The 27,544-nt window shown below is 40.9% G+C and overlaps 1 pseudogene; it reads left to right on the top strand.

Annotated features, from left to right (window-relative positions):
• Positions 1-3,023: 3,023 nt before the first annotated feature.
• Positions 3,024-27,544, top strand: part of LOC149290359 (thioredoxin reductase 2, mitochondrial-like) — a 40,775-nt pseudogene continuing 16,254 nt past the window's right edge.

Here is a 27,544-nt window from a genome sequence, read left to right as displayed (position 1 = left end):
GCTTTGTGCTGTCTTGTGTCCTGCAAGAGAGTGTCAGACGTGCGAGCATTGGATATTTCTACTCGCTCTTTTACACCGAATGGTGTATTATTCGATATCTCCAGGCGGACGAAAACATCAATCAAATCGGTGTTCTACCCGACTTTTCCAGAGCATCCAAATCTGTGTCCTGTAGCCTGCTTACAAGCATATGAACTACGGACAGCGAGTTTCCGGGACACATCTTGCCCCGAACTTTTCCTTGCACTCCGCAAACCTCATTTACCGGTTGCTACCGCCTCTTTGGCCAGGTGGGTTAAATGGGTTCTAGCGAAAGCGGGGGTAGATATTTCCATTTTTGGCCCTCATTCCATTAGAGGGGCTATGGCGTCAAAGGCTGCTATCTCCGGTTGTAGATTAGAAGACCTCTTTAGAGCAGCTGACTGGTCTAGAGAGTCTACATTTAAAGAATTTTATTTTCGACCAGATATTCATTTTTCCGCTACCGTTATGGCTCAACTTTGAATTTGCATAATATGAGCCTCCGTGTCTTTATAAATTACTAGATTTTGCTAATTACATGACGTAAAGTCATGATTTATAAAGACACGGAGGCGAGTATTATTCCCACCCTTGTATGTTTATTTATACTATTTACCCGCCCGGAATTTAAATGAATATTGTATACATGATTTTATTACCATACTGGTTGTGTGTATCAGTTATCAGTTTTGTTGGAAATTATTTGTCTATACCTGTATTACCATATTTATTTTGTCTCCTTTCAGTATGAAGACATGTTTCCAGATCTTCGTTTGCAATGTTATCGCATCATCGTCTGGATATCTGACTTGCTGATGTTTTGTGTTTTTTTGAGGAATTCCTTTTCTGTATTTTTACCTTGTTGATATTTTGACTTACATTTGTTGGACTTTTATACCTTGTTCTTACCAAGAAAGAGGAGGAGTGTATTGTTGCAATCAGTGTTGTTGATAATGGGAGGAGTGTTTACTGAGGAGTGTGTTGTGATTGGTTTGAAAAAAAAAAAAAAAAAAAATGTTGTTTTTTCCTTCTTGCTGCTGAGGGAATTAAAGAAAGAGTTATGCATAATACTCGCCTCCGTGTCTTTATAAATCATGACTTTACGTCATGTAATTAGCAAAATCTAGTAATTGTGAATGAGGTGTTTTCAGAATAAAAACATGCTATATAATTACACTGTGATGTGTTTTGTCAACTTTTTTTGTGAAAAATTACATAGGTAAAACTATTAACATTTTGGGTTTATTAAATTTTTATGAATATATTTTTATATAAGGATGCGTAAGGATCTGTTGGTTCTTATATGTTTGTTCCCTAAAGTTTGGCCACCTGGTGAACCACATACTGAGAATATCTCCAAATCTGTTAAAAAAAATAAATAAATAATAACATTTTGGGTCTGCTCTATAAGTGTACTTTACACTTTCAGGGCTCCTTTCTACTGGCGTGAGGCAGGCAAAGTATAAAGGAAAAAGATACACAACTTTTTATACCCAGTCTAGTAGGGATAGAAATCACACATCATGCAACGCTGCAGCACCACACCTATAATGCTAACGAGACCCTCCCTTAAGAGATGATGCTTGTTATACTAGAGAAAAAAGGAACATGTGGCATGACGATCACAGCCCCCCCTCCCTATATTGAACGTATATAATGCTGATATATATATATTGTAAAAGCGTAATCGTACTCACTCCATAGCGACAGCTGGATGGAAGGCGTGGCTACAAGTGACACATGGGCGTTGTTGTCAATTATACATGGGCGTGGCTATGTGCGCCACAAAATAGTGCGTGTATTGTGTTACCCCTCGTATACAAGATGTGTATAGTCCGGTGGAAAGCTTTGCAGTAAACAACGAGGGGAGGGGGGGTGCTGGGCCATGCGCTAGTAACAAAGATACTTTTACGGGGGTTGTGTAACTTGACTTTTTGTGACAGGCGTATTATGGGCAGCCCGCGGGGTCCTTGATCTCATGGCGGCCCGGTGTCTGTGTACTGGCAGGAGTGCTGTCCCCCTGGTAAAGGGTACACGGGGACTGTCAGGTATGTGGGGGCTAGACAGTAGAGGAAGGCAGACGTTAATTAGTGGGATACAGAGTATGTGCGACGCCTGCAATGTGTGCGGCTGGATGGTCTCGCTTTTAGTCATGGAGGGACAGGACAAATACACCTGACTCGGCCCGGCTCGTAAAGTTTAGAACAAGAGGTTAAAATCTAAAACTAGAGGGTCAGTGGCTTAGATATAACGTAAGAAAGTTTTACTTTACCGAGAGGCGGTAGAGGCTAATACAGTGAGAGGATTTAAGCATACATTAGACAGGCATGAAGCTCTCCTGAATCTAAGACGAGACCAAGGGCTGTCAGACGCTATAATTCTCTTCCAGCTGTTGACCAGTTTGTGTAAAGTCCTGCCTAGCAGTATGGAGGACGTATAGCTAAGTCATTATGTTCTGCCAGTTCATGCTTGACACACAAGATAATGTGTGTGTATATATACTGGACTGATAAAAATGGCTGACAAGGTTGAGTCAGGATTGGAGAAGTGCACTATTGACAGGGTACCAGGGCAATAAGTATGTTTGAGGTAATTAGATTTCACTGAACAGGCTTGGGTAACGTGAATTTGTGTAAATAAAGAGAAGTCGCCTGCTTTGTAACGTAGTTTGTAAGGCCAGTCTGTTTTATTGGTTAGTCGAGCCTATTTACCTTGTCAATTCATGTAGGAAAAGAATAATATTCTACTTTATTTAAGCTATTGAATTTTGAATATATTTCCAGTTTTTTTTGGGGGGTATATTATTGTCAGTAAAGGCTTTAGAACATGGAGATATTCTGAGATCACAGAAATATACTGTTTACAGAACATAGATATTTAGCCCCAAACAAGGGCTGTCCCTCCTAAAAATATACAGCGGTATGCTATGTGGCGTTATGGATGGACTTCAATACACCCCATCCCTCTTTTTACATAGTCCGTTGTTTCTATTTACAGGTATTCATTATGACTATGATTTGTTGGTCATTGGCGGTGGATCTGGAGGTCTGGCGTGTGCCAAAGAAGGTAGGACCAATTGCTTTGCAACGTTCAAATAAAGGAAATATATTTTGAAGAATATTTATTAGAAAACATGTCAGAAAGAATGATTACTGAGATGGCGCATGGCTGTAATTACATTAATATTAGTATTCACTATGTACTTTAAAGGTCTTGATTATGGTAGTTTACATGTGTATATATCCTTAAAATAGACAAATCGGGTGAAATGAGGATATACCAGTGGCTCTTGTATCCGTTTGCATTAGGATTCTATCAAAAACCCAGCAGGTAGGGGGTAAAGCACTGAGAGTATTTGATATTAATGGTATGTGGTAGTTTTATGTTCTCAAACAGTTTGCCCATGTGTGTTGATTCCCCCCCAATAATGTCGTGATTTTCATCATTTCTCTCTTTTTTTTTTTTTTTGTTTTTTTTTTTTTTTTTTTATACAGCTTCACAATTTGGAAAGAAGGTTGCCGTCTTTGACTATGTTGATCCATCCCCAAGAGGTAATGGAGAAACCAGTTTTACCCACGGGTCATTAGTTATAAGAAAAATTACCCACCAATAAAGGGGATATCTCTTTGATGGTGGGTAATAGATTTTGTGTGGAGGTGTGGGTTAAAGCACTGGTTCATTTTTTTACTTGTTTTTATGGTTTATGCTAGTTGGTGCAGTATACATGCAATCCTTTGTTTTTGTTTTACATTAATTATAAGGCCAATCGTAATGGACAAGTGGATAGATCAGATATTCAAGTGATCTTTTATTGATAACACACATGATGACCGGTCTCAACAATATTGTTTGATTACTTACATGAAAGTTATACCAAAGTCTGGACCAATTCATGTCTGAAAGCCATTGCTTATGAATATTTCCCTCTTGGAAGTATGTAATACAGAATTTTTTTTTATTGAAAAGAGATACTAAATTATTAAGAAAAGGTAAAAACTATTATGGAAGCTTTCATTTAAAGGGACAGTCTGGAGTTCCACACAACCCCACCAATGAACAGTGCATATTAAAGTATTGAATACATCATGATATGGTATTATGTCATGTGTTGTACGCCTCCATGAGGTTAAACTGCAGTTCTATATTCTTGTTACACCTCTTGAAATGTGTGTTGTTTTTTTTCTTTCTTTCTGCTAGGCACCAAATGGGGTATTGGAGGTACATGTGTCAACGTTGGCTGCATTCCCAAAAAGCTAATGCATCAAGCAGCACTCTTGGGCAGTGCCCTGAAAGATGCCCCTCACTATGGCTGGCATGTACAACAGCCAACAACACACGACTGGTAATATGGCACACTTCAGTCTATATGCCTCTGATTGGGCGAGTGACACCCTTATGGGGCTGCCAATGGAAAAGTTTAGTACCCCATAGCACATTTTTATAGCACATTTTTTACACACCTTGCTATGACATAAACATATTTCTTATGCAACCTTTTTAATGTGTAGCCTCAAACTTTCATGGGATTTTCCAATTTACGGAACTTAAAAAGGAGCGCACGGGTGCTTTTGAGACAATTAAACTTGCCTATGTACAGTGTGGTGCAACAGCGCCCCCTTGTGTATTGTTTTCCACAAGAACCATATTGATAAAATATTTTGGTCACCCTTCTGCATTTATCAAAAACCATTAAAACTTTAATTTGCAAAAACTAATCTCTTCCTGCTCCAGGTCCAAAATGTCTCAAGCAGTCCAGAATTATGTGAAATCGTTAAATTGGGGACATCGAGTACAACTACAGGACAAGTAAATGCCATTCTTTTAAAAGCTTATAGGTGTATTTACACTGTTTTATGAAGTTACCTTTCAAGAAATAGGGGAACCGTAACAAAAGGGTATAGTACACATATTTCTTCAAATGTTCCCAGTGTAAAAAAGTATTATTATTAATATATAATTTATAATAATACTATTATGTTATTGCTATTATTATTAACAATAGTGTTATTATTAAATTGCCACTGATTTTGGAGGCGTAACTTGTGACATACGATTAGTGTGACATCTTGTGCAAATAATTTATGAATATTTTCTGACTGCAAAATAATAGTTAATAGCTGAAATGTTAGTTATTTAAAAAACAAACATATGCTTAAATGTACTGCTTAGTAACGTTATTCAGTTAGTTTCTGTAGTTTTATATTATATGTTTAACCAAAATTAAAAATAAAACACCTTTTTTTGTATATACAATAGTAACTTTTATTAACCCATTCAGTCCGGGGGGATTTTCATAACCAAAGGACAAAATATTTTTTTTTACATTTCTGCCATATAAGCGTGATTTCCCTTTTCTGTATTTGTTGAACTCATTCAGAAGAAATTGGGCCTTCTTTTAAAAAATAAATACACACAACATAATCCATTATTAGTGATAATACATTCAAAAATATACTAAAACAGGAAAGCAATTATATTTCATATTTGGATTAAAAGATTAAAAACCCAATGGCTTAATTATATGATCAAAGAATAAGTTCCACAAGAGAGGTTGGAATGTTTTGACAAGTACCCCAAAAATTTTGGGTTTTAGCTATTTTAGATTAAAATGTCAGTAAGTCATAACTATAGTAACCTTGTTTTACTGCTTGAAATATGTACTCGTGTGCAGAAAGCATTAAGCATAATATGAAAATAAAGACCATGTAAATGCGAATTTGGTTTTTTTTTTTAAACCTCAAAACAAGTTCCACGCTACCCTACTATTACACAGATTATGTAGTGCAGAGAATAACAAAAATGTGATATGTACAGGAACACTGGGTGTCAAGCAAGAAAGGTTTTCTTTATTAACTGTTCCGTGACAACTTGTGGCATTTATTTGGTCTTTTGTTGCAATAGGAAAGTGAAGTATTATAACATGAAGGCCACCTTCTTAGACGAGCACAGTGTTCGTGGACAAACAAAAGTCGGGAAAGAGGTGAGTAGCTGTACGCATGTATGGTGTTCTAAGTGAGCAGTGTCTATGATCTATGGCACCCTGCATCTTAAAAATATATACATGGACCCACGTGACCCTCTTTCTACACTCCTCTTGTTCGTGTGGTCCATTTTCCACCCCCCAAAAAAAACAAAACAAGAATGTTCATAGCGTAAGCCCATGTTCATTGACACTGCTAGATAAGGTATAACAAATATAATGCTTACAAAGCATTGTACTTGACTTAAATTGGGGCGCTGAATATTTCGGGGCATTTTAATATCTCAAATGTGCATCAAAACAGTATCAGGTTTGGGCAATAGTTTCATTAAACCGTTAACTCTTAAAACGACTGGGGTGACAGGACTTTCACCTGGAGCCAGCATTGCAGTGTAACATAACTTAGCATACGCGCTACGTAAAGTACTACTCCGCAGTCAGAATGTTTGATAGCATGAGTGTGCGTTTCCTTCTGGCAGTTGTCACTGTTGACGCTAGGAAAGACCTAAGTAGAGGAGCAGTAATCCTGCTGGGACCTCACTCCCACTTGCTGGCTGATCACATAATGTTGCACTCACACAGGAAGATCAGAGTAAGAAAAAGGGGAGGGGCCACAATGATGGAATTATGACCTCAAAGTCTCTCGTCTTGAAGTTTTACATTTTAAAAATAAAAAATAATAATGAAAGCACAAAAAGGCTCTAGAAATAATAATAAAAAACCTTCTAAAAGTACTAAAAAAAAATAAATATATATATATATATATATATTATATATATATAATTAGTGTGTAAGGTAGCCAAACTTAAACACACATGACCTATAAGTAGCAGTCTGTTGCCCTCCTTCTCTGTGGTCTGACATTTCTTGCCACTGATTGGCTGCTTAGGACTGGAAAATGTATTCTTATCTATGAATATTTCAGCTTGTCTTTAATAATTATATATATAATATATATATATATATATATATATATATATATAGTAAAGGCCATAAGATAGCTGGAGTGTCCCTTTAAAATCCATTGGCTCCATCTAGCAGTAGTAGCTTTAGTTGTGTAAGATTGGTCTGTTCTTTGTGAGCATACACATATGACCCCTATGGTCTTGCAGGATTATTTATGTCGGTAGGAGTGAGAATTGAATAACATGAAGTGCCAAAGTGAGGCAAATGCTGTTTTGGGACATCACCTATGGTTTGAACTTTTTTTTTAATTTTTTTTTACAATATACAGTAAATGATATTGCTGTTCATTTGTAAAATCCTTAACATATGCTGCAGTGGTCACTGACACTAATTATTATTTTACAGACCGTTGTCACCGCACAAAACATAGTAATAGCTACAGGAGGAAGGCCGAAGTATCCTACACATGTGAGTGACATTTTCACTCCTAAACCTTTCGTTGCTGAACCTGTCTATAATTTCACAACCAGCAAGCTACTTTCTCGTGTTTTATATAATATATAGTGAAGATGTATTTGTATATATGGATCTATATGGAATACTCGGTGACGCTTCTTAAAAAAGTAAGGGATTTCAATATGTATAGCTTGGTGGAAAGATGAGAGCATAGACGTAATAGAATCCTTTAAACACATAAAGGCATTTAACAAAGTACATAAGGGAATTTTGTATTTGAGGAGAAACGTTAGAACAAGGGGTGATAATTTAAAACTAGTGCTTCGGTGGCTTAGACTTCTGTAAGGAGGTAGCGGCAGTCCCTGCAAGAAGGGCGGGACATACCGGTACGTCCATAGGGATGCATTTTTTGGATGTACCGCTACGTCCATAGGGGACTGAAGGGGTTAACTCCTAAACAATATTTGATCCGTGATCAAGCTCAGGGAAGCTACAATAAAATGTAAACATTAAGTATTCAATTTTTTTATTTATTTTTTTTTTGCTTTTTGGAGAGAAAGTTTCTACAAATTATAATACAATTATGGAATTCCATGTGACAAAACATTAAATTGGGTTAATCCTATATATTGCATGTTTTCAGATTCCTGGTGCAGTGGAACATGGTATTACGAGCGATGACCTCTTCTGGCTAAAAGAATCTCCTGGAAAAACGTAAATAATTTTGATTTAAGTAGTCTTTTCTCTACCTGAAAGAGAAGTAGTTATGTTTTATTGCATACACTAGTTTACATTTTGATTTCATCCTATAAATGTTTGCGCAATGTTGGAAGAACAAGGTCATGCTCAGGACTTGTTGGAGATGGGCATTCTCACTGAGCCAGGTCATCTATACATTATGCATTTATTTATTTTTCTCGTGCATTCTCTTGAAAAAATAATGCTTATTACTTTAATATGGGTTCTTTAAACCTGCAAATACATCAGTAACTAAGCCACTTACCTTAAGGAGAAGCTGCAGTGAAGTGCCTCCATTCGTTGGCTGCTTGAAGCAGGTAGTCACTGGCAAGAAATTGCTCCCATTGAAATAAGTGGGACCACTCTCTAAGCATGTGCACAGAGGGTTACTTGATGGACCCCCTTCCCTTAGAAACGTTTGTCGAGCCAGCACTATAGCTGAGAATATCACTTATCAGGGTATATGTTTGGCCGAAAAAATCTCCTTCACCAAATAGCTGGGAAAGGAGCAAATCATGACAAAATGTAAAGGCGCAGCTAGCTAATGCTGTAAGGTATATAAAGAAATGGAGGAGCTACCCAGTTGTGCCACGTTTTGTTGATGTTGAAGTAACCTAATGCTTTACACACACCGTTTTTACTTTTCGTGTTCTCTGTTTTGCAAATGCATGGGGGTAGTTAAGCACCAAAATAAATGAAAATACCAGGCATTCGAGGTGTTTCCAAAACAGGACAAATACCAATTGTCCCCATTCCCCTCTTTGCACTGACTTTCTTAATTCTTAACAGTCTTAACTTAATTAACAGTCTTCATATTAAATGATAGATCTGTAGATAGATATAATCATAATCAATTGATTTCAAGAAAAAGCCCTACTTGTTCTGAAAAAAAAATAAAATATGTGGGGACACACTTAATGAGTTCCGTGGGGAATCCACAGTTGAATAAAGACTAGATCATTTTAAACAGGAGACAGCTGTATATGCATTATGATGGCACTAGTGCCTATTTACATAAAACACAGAAGGTGCTATTTATATGTAACACCAGCAGAGGGTAGCAGATACTGGGGTATATGTGTCTAGCTCAAGGCTGAAACTTTGCTATGTGCTTTTGTTGAACTGCTGGTAAGCTAACGCAACCACAGGAACAATCTTAAGCACATATATAAATGTGTGTGTATATGTATGTTGTTAAAATGATTTTGAATGTATGTAGCGCTTACAATCTACAGGTGTGTATGTATGAACAGGTGCATAAGCTCAAGCACATAGGCAGCCATAGACAAACATTGAAGTACAATGGTTTGTACTGAAGAGCTGTGACTTTAAACATCTCAATTCCACCTTTGTCACAAGTCAGTTTGTGAAATTTCTTCCCTGCTAGATCTGCTCACTTTAAGTGCTATTATTGTGAAGTAGAAGCTGCTAGGTTCTGAAGTGTGTAGTGCATAACAATTGCCTGTCCTCTGTAGCATCACTTTAGCAACATTTATGAAAAGGGGTTCTATGGCCGAGCAACTTCACACAAGCCAAAGAGCATTGTGTGGAATGCCAAATGTCTGATGGAGTAGTGTAAAACATCACCACAACTGAACTATGGAGAAGTGGAAACGTGCTCTTTGGAGTCATGAATAATTATGTGGAAGGCTGGACAAATCTGTGTTTTTCAGATACCGGCAGAATGCTATATACTGGAATGCATAGTACCCACTGTAAAGTTTGGTGGAAGGATAATGTTCTGGGGCTGTTTTTCCAAGTTTGGGTTAGGCCACTTACTACCAGTGAAGGGTAATTTTAATGCTACAGCATGCAAAGACATTTTAAACACTTGTATGCATCCAACTTTGCAGCAGCAGTTTGGAGAAGGCCATTTCCTGTTCCAGCTTGACTGCCCCTGTGCACAAAGCAAGGCCCCTAAAAACCATGGTTTGATGAGCTTGGTGTTGGAGGAACTCGAGTGGACTGCATGAATTGTAATGTTGATTGGAAGCCAGACCTTCTCATCCAACATCAGTGTCTGACCTTTAGAAATGTTCTTTTGAATAGACACACTTCAAAATCTTGTGGCAAGAGGAATGGAGGCTGTTTATAACCGGAAAGGGGGGGGGTGCTAACTCATGCCAATAGTTTTGGGATGTCAAACAAGGTCATATGGGTGTGTTGGTCAAGTATCCACATACTTTTGGTCATATGGGGCTTGTATATGTGTGTGTATGCATATCGGAAGATGTCCAGCAGTCCCATCAGCTCAACATTGAAAACAATGGGGCCCTGGTACACCCATCTACTGTCAGGAGAGGTCTAGTCGGAAGTGGTCTTTATAGAAGACTTTTGGCTAAAAAGCCATACCGCCGATGGAAACCAGGCCAAGCGACTCAACTATTCGCAAACATGGGTGCAGAAAAATGGCAGCAGGTTCTCGGCACTTAAATATTATTTGGCTGAAGCAGAAAGCAGTTCGTCCACTGAAGGGTTGGAGAGCGTTACAAGAATGAGTGTTTGCAGGCAACAAGCATGGTGGAGGTTCATTGCACGTTTGGGGCAGCTTTTCTGCAAATAGAGTTGAGGATTTGTTCAGAATTAATGTTCTCAATGCTGAGAAGTATGGGCAGATACTTAACCGTCAAGCAATACCATCAGGGAGGCATCTAATTGGCCCCAAATTTATTCTATGGCCTATGACATTGACCACAAACATACAGCAAAATTCCTTAGGCGCTATCTTTAGCATAAATATCAACAAAGAGTTCTGGAAGTGATGGTTTGGCCCCCAAAGAGCCATGATCTCAACATCATTGATTTTGTCTGTGATTACATGAAGAGAGAGCAGCAACTGAGCCTGCCTAAATTCACAGAAGAACTTAGGTCGTTCCAAACATCTTGGTGAACTAACCAATCTGCCGAGTTCCCCATACTATGCGCTAGCATACCAAAAAGAATTGGTGCTAATATGAAGGTAAGGGTGGTTACACCAATTATTGATTTAGTTTAGCTTTTTCTTCTCGTCAATACTATGGAAAAATACTTTATACGCTATTTAATACTGAAAATAATGCTAATGTACAATAAATATAGCTCACATAGGCACCCTTACCTTTGCTGCCTAGAGACTTGTCTTAAATTGTGTATCATCTCTGAAACCCTCAAAAACATTTCTACAGATTTTTTGTGTATCTGAGAGATTTAAATGCTCTAAATCCAGGCCTTTGCACGTAAACTGAGCCTTTTGCCAGTCATTTTTTTTATTTATTTTTGTGTGCAAGAAGTATTGAGCTGATCCTGTATAATGCATAGTTGACCTTTTTTGCAAACTGTCCCCACATTAAACATGCATTAATATGAGCAGCTGCCGCCTCATATTCTCTATGTATAGCGTAGTGATTAGCTGTCCTATATCAGTCTTTTTTTCCAAATGTTACACTTTACATTTCAATGCACTAAATAAATATATGTAAGGCTGCAACTAACGATTATTTTAATAATCGATTAGTTGGCCGATTATTTTTTCGATTAATCGGATAAAAAAATGCAATTTTTTTTTCAATTTAAAATAATGTAATAAAAAACGTACAATTTACACTTTCATCTCTTTATTGCAATGGCCTCTCTCTCTCTATTCACCTTCTTATTTTACTGACATAATAATAAAAGCTACAAGAACCCAAACACTGTTTCTCAAACTAGGTTTTAATGCAAAGTTATTAGTAAATATTAATTCATATGTTAACTATTTTTCATATTTAATAAAAACTATGAGAAGAAAGCCTTGTTTAAATTTTTTTTTATTTACCAAACTGCCCCCGGTTATGCACATCTGACCCCCAGCTTGCCACTCTGCCACCATATATGCCTTATACCTCTTATATGCCAGATTCCACTGTGCCCCTGATATGCCTTATACTCCTTATATGCCAGTGATATGCAACTGAGCCCCCTGATATACCTTTTACCCCCAGATATGTTTTATGCCCCCCTGATATGCCTAATATCGATATGCCTTATACCCCCTATATGCCCTGAAATTCATAATACCCCCCATACACCACTCTGGCTCCTCCCCCTCCCATACACCACTCTGGCTCCTCCCCCCTCCCATACACCACTCTGGCTCCTCCCCCTCCCATACACCACTCTGGCTCCTCCCCCCTCCCGTACTCCACTCTGCCTCCTCCCCCCTCCCGTACTCCACTCTGCCTCCTGTCAGCAACGGAGGTTCACAAGACACCAGGGAGCCGGGTAGAGAGGCAGAGTGGTGTATGGGAGGGGGAGGAGCCAGAGTGGTGTGTGGGAGGGTGGCTCCCATACACCACTCTGCCTCCTCCCCCCTCCCATACTCCACCCTGCCTCCTCCCCCCTCCCATACACCACTTTGCCTCCTCCCCCTCCCATACACCACTTTGCCTCCTCCCCCTCCCATATATCACTTTGCCTCCTCCCCCCTCCCATATACCACTTTGCCTCCTCCCCCCTCCCATAATCCACTCTGGCTCCTCCCCCCTCCCATAATCCACTCTGCCTCCTCCCCCCTCCCATACTCCACTCTGCCTCCTGTCAGTAACGGAGGTTCACAAGACACCAGGGAGCCGGGTAGAGAGGCAGAGTGGTGTATGGGAGGGGGAGGAGCCAGAGTGGTGTGTGGGAGGGTGGCTCCCATACACCCCTCTGACTCCTCCCCCCTCCCATACACCGCTCTGCCTCTCTACCCGGCTCCGTTACCGACAGGCACTTTCACTGCAGCTTCATAGAAGCCTCAGCGTAAGTGAAGGTGAGTAACGGAGGCTGTCTGTGCGATGCAGACCCCCACCGGCTGCCAGGATGATTCTCTGTCAGCCGGTGGGGGTCTGCACGATGCCCACAGCCAGCCTCCGTTACTGCCCTTCACTTACGCTGAGGCTGCAGTGAAAGTGCCTGTCAGTAACGAGTCGGGAGAGAGGCAGAGTGATGTATGGGAGGGGGGAGGAGTCAGAGGGGTGTATGGGAGGGGGGAGAGAGACGGAAGTGAGAGACCGGCCGACAGTGAGGGGAATCCAGGTCCCCTGCAGCGTTGCGGGGGATCTGGATTCTAGTATTATAATCCGATCTCTGTTTGAGGTCGGATTATATAAGGAGAGGAGTTTTTCAGAGCATTTGCTCAGTATCGATTGTTATCGATTTTATCGATTAGTTGTATCAGCCCTAAATATATGTAATTATTTATAAACCCTTGCGTCTATACCATGAGTGCAGTCATCTTGACATCCTTATATCAGGATCAGGGTACTTTTTGCCCCACAGTCCAGCTTCCTATAACCCAGTGGTTCTCAACTCATGGGTCGCGACCCAAAAGTGGTTCACGACCCTGTCTTCAGTGGGTCGCGGAGGGTCAGGGCCGGACTGGAGGCATACCGGGAAAATGTCACTTTCCTTGGTCTGCCTTACACATTCTAGTAGCAATCCGCGAGCAGCAGGCTGTCAGGATCGCGGCCGCAACAATCAGGGCCATCAGACAGCTTCCGGTCCGGCATGTACTTTAGTATTACTCCCCGACCGCAAAGCAAGTTGCTTGATTGGTTTGCGGTCGATGTCTGTTCCTAGTGGGAGCTGAATAAAGTTTTTCTCTTATCGCTCCTCCCCTCTTCCTGCTGCAGCCCCCGGACAGCCTTTCCACTCCCTCATCTTTTCTGAGGTTATTTTTGGGTCGCGACTTAATGACCAAAGACAAATTTGGGTCCTGAGGATACACGGGTTGAGAACCACTGCTATAACCAATCCTTTACAAAAATCTCTACAAAAAATATCTCTCTAAAAAAGTAAATTCTATAGGAAGTTTAAGTATAAAATGTAGCTATAAGAAACATGTTAGTGTCCGTTACCTTATACAATCTAAATGAACCCAGTGTAGAATTGGGGTATGTTCTGTGATGTTGAACTGCATATTCTGTGGTTGGCTATACACACTCACTGGACACTTTATTTGGTACACCTGTTCAATTGCTTGTTAACACAAATAGCTAATCAGCCGATCACATGGCAGCAACTCAATGCATTTAGGCATGTAGACGTGGTCAAGACAACTTGCCAAAGTTCAAACCGAGCATCAGAATGGGGAAGAAAGGGGATTTAAATGGCTTTGAACGTGGCATGGTTGTTGTGCCAGACCGGCTGTGTAATGGTGCGGGGGACATTTTGTTGGCACACTTTGGACTCCTTAGTACCAATTGAGCGTTTTTTAAACCCCTTCATGACAAACCCTGTACGGGGTCACGATGCAATGCATTGGTGACAAAGCCCCTACATGTGCGGGCTGCTGTTTATAAGTGATTAGTGAAATAATAGAAAAATAATAAAATAAAAAAAAATTGGTAACATCCAAAAATAATCCCCCACTGTCACAAAAATATTCCAAATATATATATAACAATTTTTATGAGCAAGTCCGACAATTAGCGCTATTTCTTCACAAAACTTGTCGCATGGAAAGAGTTAAAATATTGGCATTTTAAATACCCATGGGGTGCCTAGTTAACAAAAAAAAAATGTGATTTGAGGGGGTAAATTGGCCAGCTTCAAAGATGACCCAAATACCACATGAGGCAGAATGACCATATTTCAGGAAAAATGGTTTTGAAATAGCAAAACACTACAAATTTTTGCCCAATAACGTGCAGAAAAAAGCAAAAAAACATAAAAACATTGGGTATTTCTAAACTCAGAACAAATAGTAGAATCTATTTAACAGGTTTTTTATTAGTTTTTGCAGATGAGTAAAATATTTTTTTCAAATAAAAGTTAGAAAAAAATTCCTATATAGATTTTTTTTTTTGTTGTTTAATAGTAAATTAGATGATGTGATAGAAATAATGGTATCTAAAGAAAGCCCTGCTTGTCCTGGGAAAAAAACAACATATAATCTGCGCGGGTACACAAAATGATAGAAAAGAAAAATACAGCTAAACAACACTAAAAAATGTTAAGAGCCTTTGTCCCAAAGTGTACTAGGAGTAAGAAATAGTCTTGTCGTTAAGGGGTCAAACGCGACCGTCTAACTGAGTATTGTTGCTGACCACGGCTGTCCCTTTATGAACACAGTGTCCATATGGACCAAAATCTCTGAGGAATGTTTCCAGCACCTTGTGGAAAGTATGCCACGAGGAATGAAGGCAAAAGGGGGTCCAACACAGTACTAGCAAGGTGTACCAAATAGTGGCCAGTGAGTGTATATTATATATGCTGTCATTCGAACGTTTGGGGTCATTTTGAAATGTTTTTGAAACAAAATCAAATCTTTTCCATTAAAATAACATGACATAGATCAGTAATACAGTGTAGACATTGCTAGTGTTGCTGGAAATGGCTTATTTGAATGGAATATCTTGAGGCGTGCAGAGGTCTTCTGTAAGCAACCATCAATTCTGTATTCCAATGGCGCATTGTGCTCGCTAATTCTAAGATTTTACTAGTCTCATGACGTAAAGTCATGATTTTATTAAGCATACACAAAAAGAAAGGTTGGAATGCAGCACTCAGCATTTATTTATGATTTTATTAAGGACACGGAGGCTCCTATTATTGCATTTTCTTTTCTTTATTACTACTCCCACAGCAGCAAAAAATACAGGAAGTAGTTAACTGAAGAGAAAAAACATCTATAAACAGATATAACAAGTCAGCCAATCAGCAACAGCTCCAGGTACATCAAAAGGCGCGATACACTGCTGCACTTCCTCTTTTCTTGCGTATCACATCAGACCGGGATCAACAAAACCCGAACAGGAACAGGTATCTCAAAACATGGACAACTCTCCGGAAGCATCCAGAAGACGTCAAGCTGAAACAGAGAGAAAACAAAACACCGGTAGAAACCATGGAAAAAATCAACCAAATCAGGAGCTCATGATGTAAGACAATACAACCGGAACAAAATGCATGACTTGGCATAGACACAGCGACAAAACAGCATGATGAAGGAACCAAGTAAAAAAAAAAAATGCATGGACAACAAAATAGATGACCATCCACAGACAGAGGCAATATACTCACCCAACCAGCTAAGGGAGGGAAAGAAGAAGGGGGGGGAATAATACTCGCCTCCGTGTCCTTAATAAAATCATGACTTTACGTCATGAGACTAGTAACATCTTAGAATTTTATGGAGGCTCCTATTATTGCAATTTTAAAGCTGATCAACCAAACGCTCAGAAAAATGATGGATAGGGCGAAGATAGAATTCCCGAAACGTAGAATCAGAAGACCAGTCTGCAGCTTTAAAAATATCCTCCATACGACAACCAAGGACCGTGGCTTTAGAAGCTGAAGCACTCCTAATAGAGTGAGGAGAAAAAATGGAAGTGTCGATGCCTGCCCGATGCAAGATCCACTTCAACCATCTGGAAAGAGTGGAAGAAGAAACAGAAGCATGAGGTCGTCTAAAAGAAATGAATAATGGAAGAGATGAGGGACTCCGAAGACCCCGAGTGCGAGTCTCATACTCCCGAAGGCAAAGCACGGGACAAAGGAGGGGACGAAGAGGAAAGGACGGATAAAAAAACCGATTTAAGATTGGTCTTAGTCCTCCTAGAGATATCGAACAAAACACCATCTGGATGGTAGACCTTAGCCGAAAAATCCAAGGCTCTGACATCCGAAACTCTTTTACAGGAGAGAACACAGAGCAAAAGTAGGAGCTTAGCAGATAACTCCTTAAGCGACAGCTCAGGATTAGGAGACCAAGACTCCAGATCCAAGACTCCTCCTCCTGGCCCATGCATCGGCCAGGAGGAGGAGAGTTCGCTGTGAAACACCCTCGACAGACCAGGGTCCCCGGAAACACGCCACGCCAACAACTGAAACGCCCTTCAGAAGAATCAGGTCGTGCGGATGAAGGTCCGGGTCGAGGAGCAGAGGGAAGAAGTCTGGGAAAATCCGTCGACGTTTCCAATAGTCTGGGAAACCAAGGCTGAGATTTCCACAACGGAGTTATTAGGATGAGAGACGTCCGGAATCGAATCATATGTAAAATAGTCCGCGCGATCATGCTCAAAGGAGGAAACGCGTAAAGGAGAGTCCGTGGCCACTGCTGGAGAAATGCATCCGTGGCAAGTGCCTCTGGATCCGGTCTCCAACTGAAGAACGTTGGCAGTTGTGAATTCAGGCGAGACGCGAACAAGTCGATCTCCATCGGACCCCAAAGACGGTGGAGCTTGGCGAAGACAGAAGGATGAAGGCACCAATCTCTGGAATCTCTGAGAAACCGCGAGTTCCAATCCGCCGTGAGGTTGGAGAGACCGGGGATGTGGACGGCGGTCACCGAGATTCCATGAAGAAGACAATACCTCCAGAAATCTCTTGCGAGACATGCCAACGGTCTGGATTTGGTGCCCCCAAGATGGTTGATATACCGAACCGCTGCTACGTTGTCCATCTTGAGAAGGACGGAACAGGAGGCTTTGGGAGGTGCTAGGCTTCGGATGGCAAAAGAGCCGGCTAACAGTTCCAGGCAATTGATGTGAAGAAGGGACTCTTCTGAGGACCACCTGCCGCCTGTAGATATAGTCCCGTAGCGCGCTCCCCAGCCATGTAAGTTGGCGTCCGATTCTATAACCACGTCTGGAGTGGTGCCGAAGATGGCTCTGCCATTCCAAGCTTCCATGTGGGACAACCACCACATCAGCTCGTCTCTGGATTCGGCGTCGAGAGAGACACAATTTTCGTAAGAGTGCACCGAAGATAGCGAAGAAGTCCGTAGCCTTTGTAGCGCCCGGTAGTGGAGCGGACCCGGGAATATGGCCTGAATGGAAGAGGACAACAGCCCGATCATCCTCGCAATCTGGCGCACGGTCACCGTCTCCAGACGCAGCAAGCGCCTGATCTCCTTCATGATGGACACGATCTTTGACTGAGGAAGAAAAAGAGACTACTGAACGGAGTCTATCCGAAAACCCAGAAATTCCATAGTCTGTGACGGCACGAAACAAGATTTGTCTCCATTTATGAGAAACCCCAGTGACTGAAGGAGATGAAGGGCCCAATCGAGGTGCGACCGGAGGAGCGAAGGAGATTGAGACAGGATGAGGATGTCGTTCAGATAGATTATGAGACCTACACCCCGAGAACGAAGAAACGCCACTACCGGTTTCATGACCTTCGTGAAACACCACGGGCCGATGAAAGGCCGAAAGGAAGACATGTAAACCTCCACTTGTGACCTGCCCAAAGAAACTGAAGGAAATTCTGGTGAGAGGCCGCGATCGGGATCGTGAAATACGCGTCCTGAAGATCCAATTTCACCATCCAATCTCCTGGCAACAACAGATCCCGGAGACAATGGATCCCTTCCATTTTGAAGTGGTGATACACCACATACGCATTGAGGGGCCGGAGGTTGATGACCGGACGGGAACCCCCTCCTTTCTTGGGAACCAGGAAGAGAGAACTGACAAAACCTGGGGTGAGCATGGGAGTTGGTAAAATAGCCCTCTCGTGATAGAGTGACCTTACCTCGTCTGAAATCAGGCGCCTCTGAAGAAGCGGAAACCTTGGGGAAGGAGGAATTCGAGCCTGTCGAGGAGAAACGATTAGTTCCAACTGATAGCCCTTGACCGTATTTAACACCCAAGCATCTGAGGTTATCAACTCCCAAACGTGAGCAAAAGCCGCTAGGCGACCGCCCACCGCCGAGGGATCGAGAGACGTGGGGAAGGGACTTACCGTAAGGACGTCTAGATGAAAAATATCCTCTGGAACCTCTGGAGGATGTAGGGCGACCTCTGGAGGGGAAGAAGGGAGTCGATCTCTGTTCCGGGAGAGCTGGGCGTTGAGAAAAGGAGCCTCTGTAGGTTCCGTGGAATCGGGAACTCCGGCCAGACGAACGGCCCCTGCTTCGCCCGGCCCCTGCAAAAACTCTTGGGGCAAACACCCGTTTCATAGACGACTGAGCCTTATCGAGGGCAGAAAGGTCTTAACGAAAGAGCCAACGTTTTTAACAAACGAGTCGCCAAATAACAGACCCTTGGCCGAAGGACCCGGCTCCTGAGTAGCCATATTGACTAGTTTGGGTTCTATTTTAATCAGAATGGACTTGCGCCTCTCAGCGCAAAGGGCTGCATTAGCATTGCCCATCAGACACACTAGCCGTTGAAGCCAACCTAGAGCTTCATCAAAATCAAAGGTGTCAGGAGAAGCCTTTCCCGCTTCTAGCGATTCGAACAGCTTTGTAATGGGACCCAAGCTGTCAAGGAGTTTATCCTGACAATGGCGAAGAGAAAACTCCAAGCCTCTCCTGGGCTTCCAGCCCGTTTTAGACAGGAATTGTATAATTTGAGGATCAACCTCAGGGGTCTTACACACCTCGTCAGGAACAATGGGTCTTGGGCATTCAGCTTTAAGCTTACGTCTGCTCTCTTTAGTGAGGGGTTTACGCACCCTGAGAGCAAGGTATTGGGCAATATGCGCCGGGGGATCCCATTCGGCGGACCGCGGGTGGCGCAGGCTATCTGGGTCAAAAAGCGGATTGCCTTGGGGATCTCTAACATTGGCATCAGCCTCACCAGAAGGGGCCAGAGTCTGGACCGTATCCTCCCCAGAAGGAAACATAGTAACCTCAGGGGGATCATCCTCATCAGAGATATCAGAAGGATCTTTATAGGAGGCAAAGTCATCCCCACTTTCATCAGATTCCGATGAATCAATTTGAACTTTAGCTCTCTTCCAATGTCTGACCGTTTTTGTCCGGTCAGGGACTCTTTTGCGTGGTACACCAGCGCTCTCTGGGACAGGAATAATAGCTTTGTCCATCACAACATCAGCATGGCTGTCAGTCTGGGGTGGGGAAGTGTGTTTAGCCTTAAACAGTGCCTTTTTGCCTAATGGGGCAGAAGTGGATGCAGGGGCAGGAACAGACACCACAGGCGCCTGGAGCAAAGCCTGCTGAATAGACTGGGTGATAGAGTGAGACATAGCACCCATAGCAGAGGAAAGGGCCTTGGTAATGGAGTGTGTCATTGTGGCATCAAGCAGAGATTGGAAATCCTCTGAAGACAGAGGCTGAGCATCATCAGTATGATCCCTAATGGAGGGGCCTGCAACTCCAGAAGGAGCAGATTGGTCCCCAAAATGATCCATAAAGGAAACAAAAAACTGAGGCAGAACGAGAAAACCACTATAAAATGGCTGAGAAATTTAGACTAAGGGTTGATTAACCCGAGAGGAAGAACACCTGGATAAAACGAAGCAGTTGAGGCGTCTGCCGACGAAGAACACGCAGCTGGAATCGCGGGAAAAACCAGATGAAGCGCGCAAACAAAGATGGCTGCCGCACGGGTCAGTGCGCATGCGCGCACCGGACTCGCTAGCTTAGAAACAAATCCAGCCGCCGCACGAGCCAGGGCGCATGCGCGCACCGGGCTCGCTGGCTAAGAACGAAGCCGGAGACACAGGAGCTCCACAGATGAACACCGCGTCGCGGGCGGAGAAGACAAGAACAGGAAAGGTAAGAGACGAGGGGGGAAGCGCCGAAAACGGCAGAAACCGCGGCGCACACAACCCGCAACACCACAACAAGGTCGGAATATGTCGGGGAAGCACAAGACACGGGAGATAATAACGGTATAAAATAATAGGGTAAAATAGTCAAATCACAATAATAATGACAAGAAATTGGAGAGCAACGAAATACTTAACTGTCCGCTGAGGGAGCAGCAAGAAAAGAGGAAGTGCAGCAGTGTATCGCGCCTTTTGGTGTACCTGGAGCTGTTGCTGATTGGCTGACTTGTTATATCTGTTTATAGATGTTTTTTCTCTTCAGTTAACTACTTCCTGTATTTTTTGCTGCTGTGGGAGTAGTAATAAAGAAAAGAGAATGCAATAATAGGAGCCTCCGTGTCCTTCATAAAATCCAAGTTTAACAGGCTAATTGGAAAAACCCTTTTGCTATTATGTTATCACAGCTAAAAAGTTTGTTTTCCATGAAAAAAGCTGTGACAAAAAACTTTTAAATGGTAGAGTGTGTGTATATATATATATAATATACACGAGTATAAAATAATGTGTTTTATACCAAAGTTGATAAACCATATTGCTGAAAACGCCAATTAGCAGAAACGTGTAATTATTTTTCAGAGCACAGTACGTATCTCATCACCCATATTCTATATAATCAATCAGTTGTATACCTGTTGCGTCTCAAGGCTAAAATGTTTACCGTAGCACAGCAGCCTGTTGCTGTTTCTCCAGGCTCTAAATGCGACGTTTGTCCTACAGGCCACATATTATGTATTTTTCATGTTTACAAAATGTCAGACTCCTTAGAAATTCTCTTGGTATGATTAATGTGAGGAAGCTGCTTAAAAAAACCGTATCCTTCTAATACATATCAACCAAAAGGCTGCTTTTGTCCACTTACTGTTAATGCAAGTTGTAACAGTGTAATATAGGAGGCTAATGTTTACATGTTGCATTCCAGAGCCTTAGTCAAAATAAGCCTTGAGGGCTACTGTAGCATTTCTGTACATTATCAGCCTCTATTTCAACAGCTGGAAGAGAGCTGCTCAGATGCAGTAGGTCTGAAACCTGACTCGCTGATTTCAGAAATAGATACACGTGTGTGTGTTCCTTGGCTTTATTTAAATGCACTCTGGTCTCCGATCACAAATGTACCATGGTACTTCAGAAATAGATATACGCTCTTCTCTTTCAACCAGAGCTGGAAGATTTTCATCCATGTTAGTCGTCTTCCAGTTTTTAGTCTCTGAAAATTGCTGTTTAATATCTGCATGTAGCTTAATTAAATATTTTTTTTCATTTTTGATTAACTTTTCTTTTTTAAGCATAAAACATCACAGCCGTCTATAGCACACCTAATGAATACTTACCCACTTTCTTGAAAGGGCCAAAATGTGCCTTGCGACTTTACATATGGGTAGTGTTGTGACATCACGTTGTATCAGTGCATAAAGTATGCAGAACTTTTTGTCTGTAATGTTAAAAACCAAAAGGTAGCGTAGAATGTGACGACTGATAAGAAACATTTGCCCATCTAGTCTGCCTGTTTTTTCCTGCTGCAACGACCATAATCAGTCGTTGTTCTTGTCTTAGATTCAGGAAAGCCTTGTATCTATCCCATGAATGTTTGGTTCTCACTTTATTAGGCTTTAGAATCTTTGGTTGGAGAGTGTTGTGCATCTCTACCACTCTCTCACATTACGTCTTTCTTACATTACATCTAAGCCTCTATCCCCCTAGTTTTAGATTATGACCTCCTTGTTCTAAACTGCCCCCCCCCCCTGGACTTTGTTGTATCCCTGTATGTATTTGAATGGCTTTATCATATCTCCCCTCTCTTCTTTAGGCTATATGCACATTTCCAAACTCACATCTTGAGCTGCAATTTTGGGAGATTTGTCTTATTATCATGCAATTAAATGGTGGATGTTATGGGTAGTCCTAAAATCATAATCACCGTATGTCCCTTCAGAACAAGAATTAGACTCCCTTTCCAAACTTTTATAAGTGTCCCTTTTGGCATTGGAACTGGTATTTGAGGCATAATCAACGAAAACCTTGTTATAATTAAGAAAAATTCCTTGGTCCTAGGGAGCTTGCCAGCCAGATGCTTCCTACAAAGGCACTTGTGATGTTGTTGTATTGGTTTGTCTCTTAACTTTGCAATTTTGTTAACCTCTGCCAGATGGAAGAAATTCTCCATACAGAATACCAGCAGGCTTTTTATGTATAATCTTTACATTTAGCATGTTTAAAACAGCATGCGTCCAATATTTTTAGATTTATGCACAGCCTTCAATTCGTTAATCAATACATGTATTATTGCTAAGTGTGCTTGCTCCTGGAAGCATGGCGGTAATGGTTTGCAAAGCACACTATTACTATATGTCAGGACACACAGCAGTAGACAAAGGAACAGGGAGCCAGCTGGAGTTTAAGAAGTCCAGCTACTGTTTACATTTCTCTAGTTAATTACAAATCAAGAATCAAGAAAATCACCACTTATAACTGGGACCTCCTTACTCCAGAACAGATCTTAACCCTATTTATTACATTTGGTTTTATTTTTATTTTTTTCTCTTGTTCCCTGTTAGTCATGGGTATATGTATTTTTTGAGAAGTTGCAAACAGTACAACTTCTCAAAAAAGTGAGCAATGATTTGTTTTATCATAAATGGAATACTTCTGTCATGAAGAATCAACTAATGCAAATGGGGCAGGTAAGGCAGACCGTTGCATTGAATGTGTCTGATGGCCTCGAGCTTGTTGGAAACGACAATTGTTTGAACAAGGTTATTTCAAGATGTAGGAAAATGTTTGTTTTTTTCTCTGGTTTCACGTATGTTGCACAAGAAACTTGTAGCTTCACCACCATAATTGAATAACAATAAAATCAGGCCAACTGTAATATGTCTATAGTTAAGCTGTTCCTGTTCAAATGCCCTTTGTTCCCTTTAAAAAACAAAAAGTGTGTGTGTGTGTGTATATATATATATATATATATATAATATAATGTGTGTGTGTATATTATTACTTCTTCTAAGCAAAAATGTTTATTAGGGGTGTATAGAAAGGTTAATTTGATAACAGAATGACATGATTAAATACATTTTTTCTACTGTTCATTAAAAGTGCGATGGTTACAATAAAGGTTTAAATACAGAGAGCACTTTACCCTTATGCTCATGAACCAAGTACATTGCCATTGTTCTGAACTGGTTAATGAGATTTCCAGCCCACAAGTGCCCCAGTCCCACAGTTTAATGGTGGATAAAACAAGTCTCTGACTGCATGTTTCTCACTTCTATATATGAGATATCCAAGTCTGATCCCCTGAGCCATACTGGGATACAAAGTAAACCTTACCATACAGTAGCAGAGCGGCTGTAAATCTGGAGCTTTCTGCATGAGCTTCACTTGTACTTCAGACAATTACCCCAGGCACATTCCTGTCACCTGCAACTCACATGGAATCCGCCAACTAACCACTGGCCCCGGCAGCTTCCTCAAACTCATTTAATACTTGTTTTGTTAAAAAGGAATTATATTATTATTAGCAACAAGGATTACCAGTGACGTTGGAATCAAACATTCGAGCGCCGTTCTGATGCTTCCCAAAAGCACAGGGAGGCCACCCACGTCTCATGCCCTTGGTGGCTGATACAGCCTTAATACTTGTCACACAAAAAAGAGTAACCATGCACAATACACATGAGGGAATGTTTGAAGAGTGAAAGCTCCTTACAACCCTTAAACTCAAACCTTTAACAGCTGGGAGGGGTAGGTTTATGGCTGTGCAAACATGTTGGTTAGAGTCAAACATGTGTTCTGAGGTTTTGGAAAGTAGGCATTTTATGTGAGAGCGCTAATTAAAATGATAGGCGGTTAGCAAACACTTCATGCCTCTCATGTTAAATAGAAGTGCGCACCTTTGTCAGAAACTTGGAAGATATTTTCCCCAGTGTCATCTATACTCGGAGATTTGGACAAATCCTCTGCTCGTCTAATTCCATTCCACTGTTTGCTCAGAATTGTCGATATTTTACGTCTATTTATTCACAAAAAGGAACATTAGAACACATAGGTTCAGGCGACGAACTGTTCAAGGACGTATTCCACCAAAAATGTGGTCTTTCTCAATTAAGGTCAAAATGTTAAGTGTTTAAGTGGTACACTTGACATCAAGAATAGTGGATAATAGGTTATTTATCCACAAAAATAAAAAAAGGTCTTACCCTTTAACTGCATGAGCTGGTGCCCACTCTTCAAGTCACTCCCAATGGGGTCTATGCATTAGGAAGGTTCAACCCCAGTGCAATTCTATTGCAGGTAGCGCTTGGCAAGCCCTGTATAATGCATGGTTAAAACTGTGATTTCTTCAACATCTCCTCACCCATTGAGTTATGAATTATACTGGGCCATCTTAAAAATTACCATTTTATTAGTCTGTTTGTACAGAGTATTACATTTCATGAAGGTCAGATCAAATTTATTGGCCAATAAATGCAGAAATCCGTTCTTAAAGGGTTCACATACTTTGGTTATTACATTTGCTCACAGTGAACAGGTTTGAAAACCAGCTTGGAAATAATTATAATGCACAAATGAATGCAAACGATGGCAGTACTTAGAGGACCACAACTACAGAAGTACTGATAGAACTGAATCCAAAAGAGCTGATGGAGTTGGGGACAAAAATGGCTTGCTGTCTTTCTCATCATCACTGTAGGGAAATTAGCCCACGTGATTAGGTTTTTGAGAGTTGTGTATAAAATTGATTCTGGTGCTGTGATCAAGCAATTATGTCACCACATTATGACGGGCCATTCCATGGCCACTTCTCAAACTTTGCATCTAAAGTACATACAAGAGAGATCCTGTGCCTTGCTCTGCTCTGGAATGTATGCAGAATTTTCCATTGAATTTTCTCAGAACGTTTTACTATAGATCCCAGCACCGTGGAGGATTCTTGTATACTAGGCTCTGATTTTATGAGCTTGGTAGGCGTTCTGTTTACCGTTTGCTCTGAATGATGAGCAGATTACACTTCTAATCTTGTAATTAGGATATTACTGAGGTGTGGTGTTTATGTGACAGCATGCAGTAATGAGCATTTTCTGTTTACTGTCTTGACAGATTGGTGGTTGGAGCCAGCTGTATCCTTTTTACACCAGACTTGCTCATTCTCTCTTGCCTCCTGCCAGTTTATGTACAATTTTTATTTATTTATTTATTTTTTACACACCAAATGTTTTGTACCATTCCTGTTATGAATGTTAATCTGTCCTCTAATGTTTCAGATATAAATAATCTAGGAATTTATATTAGTCTTAATAATGCACAACTACCTGCCTGTAAACATATGTTAGTGGCATAACAGGCATCTGTACTCGTGCAGGAGTTGTAAAACATGGAATATATACAAAAGTAGGTTGCAAAACGCATGTTGGTTAGATGATACCAAGAGCAGAGTCTGATCTAGCAGGCATTTCAAGGCAGATTATTGGGTTATTAGCATATGTTTAGACCCCAAATATGTGTTGTGTAGAGCGTTAACCAGTGTGTACCCCCTAAACTGATTTGTTATGGGTTTTCACTAGCATGTACGTAATGTTAACATTGGTTAAAAGAATATTTGAAACAGTTTGTTTTTATACTGTTCTGGTTTGTGTTCTCCATAACTGCCTTTCTATAGATGTTTCTTTGGAGTGTGCCGGGTTTTTAACTGGTATTGGCCTGGACACTACAGCTATGGTACGCAGTATACCTCTCCGAGGATTTGATCAGGTATGTTTAAGTCCTTGTTCAAGGTGAAATATTAACACGGGGAAATAGTTCTCTTGTAGGCTATTCCTAATTATATAATAAAACTTTTTTTTCCCCTTCTAAGCATTGTTTTAACAGCCTTCCATTTCTCTTCCCTATAGCAAATGGCTGCCCTAGTTACAGATTATATGGAGTCTTACGGAACAAAATTTCTGTGGAAAAGCACACCTTTGAGGGTAGAGAAGTTGCAGGATGGAAAACTTCAGGTTACTTGGGAGGACACAAGTATGGGCAAAGAGGGAAAGGATGTATTTGACACAGTCATGTGGGCTGTAGGTAAGATGAATCTTACTTTTTATCTCCTATAAGAAGGTTCAAACAATAAAAAATCAAAATTATTAGTTAGACACGCAAACTGTTAAATCTGGCTAATTGCCGTGCAGTTGGGTATGATTCATTGTTTTTTCTTTTCTCTGTATCAGCACACCCACACCAGGTGTCTGAGATAATGCACTGGGAACTAGAATACTGTTTAGGATTTCCTGCCTACAGATGTGCCACTTACTCTGCTGATTGAGAACAAAACCATATAATTAGTGGGATACAGCTTGCATGCTTAGTATATCAATGTAAAAGATATGTATAGATAATTATTCTAGAGACAAAACTGTTTGTTTTATAGATAAACTTAACTATTCAAGTCTTTCTGGTATAGTATTGTCGATTGAATGCACACGCACACGCACACGCACACGCACTTTCAAAAGATGGTCAGCACTCCAGGTCTTTAAATTAACAATGTCTCTTTATTCAAAGTCAAGTCGACGTTTCAGTCATTCCTGAGGAAAGTCAGCAATGACTGAAACGTCAACTTGACTTTGAATAAAGAGATGTATGGGGCGCAGGTACATATATAGGGAAAAAAACAAAAAACAACACAATATAGTGTAGATGGTATGTTCAGTACTAATTACTAAGTGATATATTGCACTCACAAGTGAAAGAGGCAAATCCAACCCATCAATATGGACTTTAAAAAACTTTAATGTTCTTCAAGGTGAATCTAAAAAACAAACTAAAATGTGAGTATATGTGTGTGTGTGTATATGTATGTGTGTATATATATGTATGTATGTATGTATGTATGTGTACATATATATATATACACACACACAGACCTTCCCTGGCTGTCAGAGA

The sequence above is a fragment of the Sceloporus occidentalis genome, unplaced genomic scaffold, assembly GCF_023333645.1.
Source record: "Sceloporus occidentalis isolate IW3139 unplaced genomic scaffold, rSceOcc1.0.p SCAF_40, whole genome shotgun sequence".
NCBI lineage: Eukaryota > Metazoa > Chordata > Lepidosauria > Squamata > Phrynosomatidae > Sceloporus > Sceloporus occidentalis.
Note: the sequence above shows the minus strand (reverse complement) of the source record. Positions and strands in the feature narration are given on the sequence as shown.